The sequence below is a fragment of the Hydra vulgaris genome, chromosome 11, assembly GCF_038396675.1.
Source record: "Hydra vulgaris chromosome 11, alternate assembly HydraT2T_AEP".
NCBI classification, from domain to species: domain Eukaryota; kingdom Metazoa; phylum Cnidaria; class Hydrozoa; order Anthoathecata; family Hydridae; genus Hydra; species Hydra vulgaris.
Genome location: NC_088930.1, coordinates 45,625,406 through 45,631,556, shown reverse-complemented (window position 1 = coordinate 45,631,556; position 6,151 = coordinate 45,625,406).

The following is a 6,151-nucleotide window of genomic DNA, read 5'->3' as shown; positions in this document are numbered from 1 at the left end:
AAGAAGCCAAATAAGAATGAGTTTTAGATTATCGTAATAGAGATAGCTCATTTGAGCATTCACTATGATAGTATTTATAGAAAAAATGCAACCTTACAACAATGGGAAAGTAGCTTAGGTCTAATTACATTTACGATGTGCTTTTAGACTTTGTCTGAGAGTAAAAGGGTTGTTATTCATCAATATAGGAATGCCAACATTGTTGCAATATTTTTTGCAGTAAATTAAACGAGTTTTGTTGTCTAACAAAAATTGTGGATTTTAAGTCAAGAATTTAAATCCACAAGCCACTGTAAGTCTTAGGCTGTTACAAAAGAGAGATCAGATTAAAAATTGGCTGTTTGGAGAGGTGAAAGTGTTTTCTAGAGTTTTGAAAAATTGGAACCACTTATGTAGCACTTGAGTGGCCGTGGCGCAGTGGTTAGAGCGCTTGCTTTATAAGCAGGAGATCCAGGTTCATAACGAGCTCTGGGCATATTTTCGCGTCACGGTAAGGAAGGAGGCGTGTACTGGTTAAATGCACTTCCACGGTGCTCGGTGACAAGACCGTTAGGACTTCTTGGGGAACCTAAAAATAAAAAAAATAAAAAATAAAAGCTTCCGAGATGCGCTTTACGCATACATATTATGGATGTAAACATACACGTTTGCTATTTATTTAGATGCTGGCATACAATATCCTTACATATTTATATAAATTTTAGTATTTATATGGTGTGGTATTTGCCAAAAGAGAAGATGATTAGATGATGATCATGATCATAATGATGGTGGTAATAAGATTATGATGATCATGTTGATCATAATGATGTTTATATATGCATATATATAAAAAATATAACATGAATTTTGAACAAAAGAAGTATACTTCAGGATGTATAAATGTTTAAGCAGCCCCGGTCATAAATCCGGCCCCTGCCCCGGCTATATATTATCAAACCCGACTCCGACCCCGGTCAAATATCAACCCTAGTTGTTTACTAACCGTGGGAGATAGGGGTGAGAGGTTGTTGATGGCGATTGATCCCGCTTTTTTAATAAATGGTCTTTGTTTTACGCAAGTTTAATAATAAAAATTGAGCAAAAATTTAATTGGCTTTCCTTACCGGCTTTTTTTTTTCAAAAACTCCTACCCACTCCTAAAAATTTTCACGGGCCTGAGTACAGTTCCAAGGTTTCATAATCAAGTTTCTCTTGTCAGAATTAATCTAAATAAGTTTCAACTGGTATATCAATTACACATTTTAACTAGTTTTTTGAGGCCAGGTATGGTAAAGATAAGAAGCAATATGTCATAAGCATCAACTAGAAAAATGAAAGATAGATGCACCAAATATTTTGGTAGTTTTAAGTGGGTTTTGAGCAACTATTAAATAGATGAGTGTAAGTATTAAAAGTAAGTTATAAGTAAATATTATTTAGATGGGTGCGTGGGAAAATTGCAGAATCAAATTTTTTTTTCTCCTTGTTTCATAACTTTTTAAAGTAAAAATATTTAATAAATCATTGCATATAAACTCAAATAAAGTTAAGGTTATTCCGGATATATCATGGAATGTTAAAAATGTTTCAATATTTTAGCAATACTTTTTAATTATGGATCTCTAAAACCAATTGTAATCAATAATGATAAGTGATGTAATCAATAATGATAATGATAAGTGATCGCTCATTTTGTGAAAAAGAGAGAAAAAGTTAAAGCTATTATAAAAGTATGCTTCTACATTATAAAACTTGTGTGTGTTGGTTTTGAAGTATTTTAATAAGACCGAATGCTCTATTCAGAAAACACTAGTGGTCTGTGGCGAGGGTATTTGTAATTTTATGATCATGAACGACATCAGTGAGAAAAGCAGCAGGAAACTTAAATGCATTAAGGTTATGCACCATATTACAGCATTTAAAATTTTGATTATTTTTTAATTTTCAAGTTTTTAAGTTTAGGAAGCCGCTACTTTTTCACTGATGTTATTTTTAGCCATCAAACTACAATTTTTTTTTGATTTTAAAGTAAACATTTGAACACTTCAATTGCAAACATCGTCCCCGGTATTACCCTCACTTATTTTAAAACTGCCCACATTACCGCGATAAAAACCGCAGTTTACCGCGGTTTTTACCGCGGTAATGTGGGCAGTTTTAAAATAACATTCTAGTCCACATTGCGCGCCATTATTTACATTCATTATCATGGCTCCGCCGCAAAATAATTTATTATCATTGTAATTTGGCGGTGCTTTAAAGCCGAATCTTCACATCAAATATCTAGCTGGTGGATTTTGTAGATAACCATGACCAGAGATTTTTTGAGCAATGCTACCTCAAACGATAGCTATAATGAACTTCATTTTTTAAAAAAGAGTTTCAGCTGAAGAATTAATTTTAAACTTTGCATTTTGGAAAAGATAAAACTTAAATATATATTTACTAATGTAAAATTTTTGAAAAGATAAAATTTAATTAAAAAAAATAAAAGTTACTTATATAATTTCACTAGTCTAAAATTTTCACGACTTAAAGTAGCATACTAAAGCTTTTTGTGCATTTTGAGTACCGAATATTTTTGATATAACCGAACACCTTAAATATTACCGAATATCTTTAATATTACTAAATATATTTTAGTATTACCGGATACTCAAAATATTACCAAGTATTTTTATTTCACCAAATACTTTATACAACTTTTTACAACATTTTATTTTTAGTACCTTTAGATATTTAAATGGACTGGTTGTTGCAACTTAAATATGTTCCTTGCACCAAACAGGATATTAGTTTTATTGTATTTCGAATTGTTCAAATATTTAATATGTTAAACAGAACTTAAATTGTAGAAAATAACTGCTGAGAAAAAATTCTGAACAAACACCAAAAATCAAAATTTGTTTTTCAATAAGATAGAAATAACAATAACACAATAAAACAGATATTGGCAGAAAGAATGCATAAATAAAAATAATGTTTTTCTGACATAATTCCAAAATGCTAGTTTTTGAACAAATACTTACGAAAGTTAGTTGATAAAAAGAGCTTCATATTTTCAAATTTATTTTTATTAGTTTTACATGTATATATATATATATATATATATATATATATATATATATATATATATATATATATATATATATATATATATTATATATATATGTATATATATATATATATGTATATATATATATATATATATATATATATATATATATATATATATATATATATATATATATATATATATATATATATATATATATATATATATATATATATATATATATATATTTGTATAGACTTTTTTATGGAACTTTAAATTTCATGTCATTTGTCCATATTATTCGAAAAACGCAAAAGTGAAAATCTTTATAAAAGTTTAAATTTTGCTTTACAACGTCTAACATCAGTTTTCACGTTAAACGTAAACACGCCTAAACGGTATTAAAATGCAAAATTAAAGATTTTTTTTGTATGTCTACATGAGGAAACCGATTTTGATTCTTGATTTGATAATGTCATATATACTTAAGGATAAATTATAAGTTTGGTTCATTAAGTTTCTAGTTTTCTTTAGAAAGTTCAGTGTCATTTTTAAATCTGACTAAATTAAAAGATTTTATGCAGTTCACGTACCTGAATTAAAAGATTTTATGATCTTCTCGTACCTGATTTAAAAGATTTTATGCAGTTCACGTACCTGAACTGAACGTAGCTTGAACGAACATTAGCTAATACCAATGCTAATGTTTCTTAAACTGATGTTAGGTGATGTTAGGTGATGTGAGACATTTTTTTATTAAACATTGATTTCCTAATGGATAAAAAGATATAAAAGATTTTTGATAAACCTTATTTTCTTTCATTGTAGTATTATAAAAGTTTGCGCATGCGCATAAAAGATATAGTAATATTTGAACTTTAATATTAGTTAACTCAAACTTTTTCCTCTCAAATTGTTATTAAAGATACAAATGGTTATTAGAGTAATTTTGCATAATGATTGCAGAACTAAAAATAAGTTAGGTAAGTGTTTCAACTAATTCGATTCGCATATGCCTTCAGACCTGAATATGTATTATAGTTTTTATATCAGATCTGAATATATATATATTATAATAAGTTATCAGTCTGCAGACAGACAACTTTAAGTACATCAAAAAATATACAATATCAGATTTTTTAAAATTATCTTTTAAAAAGAGGAGTTGAATGAAATTCTAAATTTGGTTATAAAAATAATATTCATTCACTAAAATTATTAAATGAATTAATTATCTATTTATTATTATATAAAATATTTAAATGCAATGGACTTATTGTTTTTATTTTTGTTATTACTACTTGACGTTGAAATCTTGGTTCTAAAAACTTTAGGTCTGAAGATCTTTGGCTTAATTGGCATAGTAAGGACTCTTCATAAGACTTTTTTTCATTTTTAAAAATACTACGGCTCCTAGCATTAGTGGCTTGCGCATTTTTGTAAACTTGATTTTTGTAAGTGTTTAAAAGCAGTTTGTAAGAGTTTTTTAATAACTTACTTTTTATTTTTATTTTATTGAGTTGCTTCCAGAAGTTTTAACGGTCTTATCGCAGAGCACAGCGGAAGAGTATTTACCTAGAGAATTCACGCCTTCTTCCTTACCAATGCCGCTTTGACATTGGACTAGAGCCAGCGTCGAACCTTGGACCTCTTGTTTTGCACAAACTTTCTTCAAAAAACTTTTGAAATATAATAAGTTTAGGAAAGTTATATTTAATAATTATAGCAATAGTAGAGTAAATCAATTTTTTTTTTCAATTTCAAAAACAAGGAGGATAATTTTGGTGAAAAAATTTATAAGGATTTCGAATCTGCAAAAAATGATGAAAAATGACTAAAATATGACTTATTAACGGGGAAAAATTATGACTAAAAAAGGATTTTTTTTGTAAAATAATTGATGAACTCAATAATTAGTAATAATTTTAACCAATTATGAAAATTTCTTAAAATTTAACATAATGTTATGGTTAAAATTTAAGAAAATTTCAAAAACGTCATCAAAATGACTACAAAATCTCGCTTTAAGCGAATTTTTGTGATTAAAAATGTAAGATCAAAATTATATTTTGACAAAATATAATTTTTTTAAATAAAATAATAATTATTGAGTTTATTAAAAATTAAAAAAATACTATTTTTAGTTATAAACTCGTTGATTTTAGTCATGTTCCCACATAAAACTAGCGTGTTACCGAGCAACTTTAAAAAAAAAATTTATTTACACATTCGAATTCCCCATAAAAATCTTTACAAAAATTAACTTCCCTTTCATTTTTATTTGAATTTCTCATTTTAATATGATAAAAGTTTTCTGGTCTTAAAATTATTTTTTAATTTTTTCATTTAAATTAATTTCCATTATCACTCAAGGTTTGATGCTGCTCAACAATTGTTCTAACAACAATAAAATAAGAAGTTTAGTGAGTAATTTATCAGTTAATGATTGATTTTTTGAATAAATTTTTAAAATGAATGTTTTTAAAATAACAAAAAAGTAAATGCTTTTTCAAATGATTTTATTTCTCTTTTTTCATCAGATATGATCTTAAAAAGCATACGTCTTAGAGGACGTCCAACGGACGTCCTCTAGACGACGCATGCCCACTGGGGAATAAGGTTATAAATCTTTTCTAAAAAGCTAGGCTATTTTCCATTAATTTCAAGTACTGCTATTTCTTGTTTAATTAAAGTCAAATTTTCTTGACTTTAAAGTTAGTTCTTCCTGTTGCTAAAGTTGTATTTGATATAATTTCTGCCAGTTCTTCAACTTCTTTTTCTTAGTGGTTTTACATTACAAGTTAATTCAGTATTTACATTACAAGTAGATTCAGTCAAACATTATTTATAATATATATATATATATAACATGTATATAGGTCAGTAAAACATCATTTCTAATTTAGTTCCGTACTGTAAACGTATTATTTGTTTATATTTATCGCTGGTAAAAATGTTGATTTTTAAAAAACGCAATGTTTTTACAACATTAAAATAAAAATAAAAATATAAACAAAAAGTTATTCAATTAGTTGTTTGTTAATTAATCAACTAACAATTAATTTTTATATATCTTTTATTCGATTAGTTGTAAATCGATTACCACCCTTAATT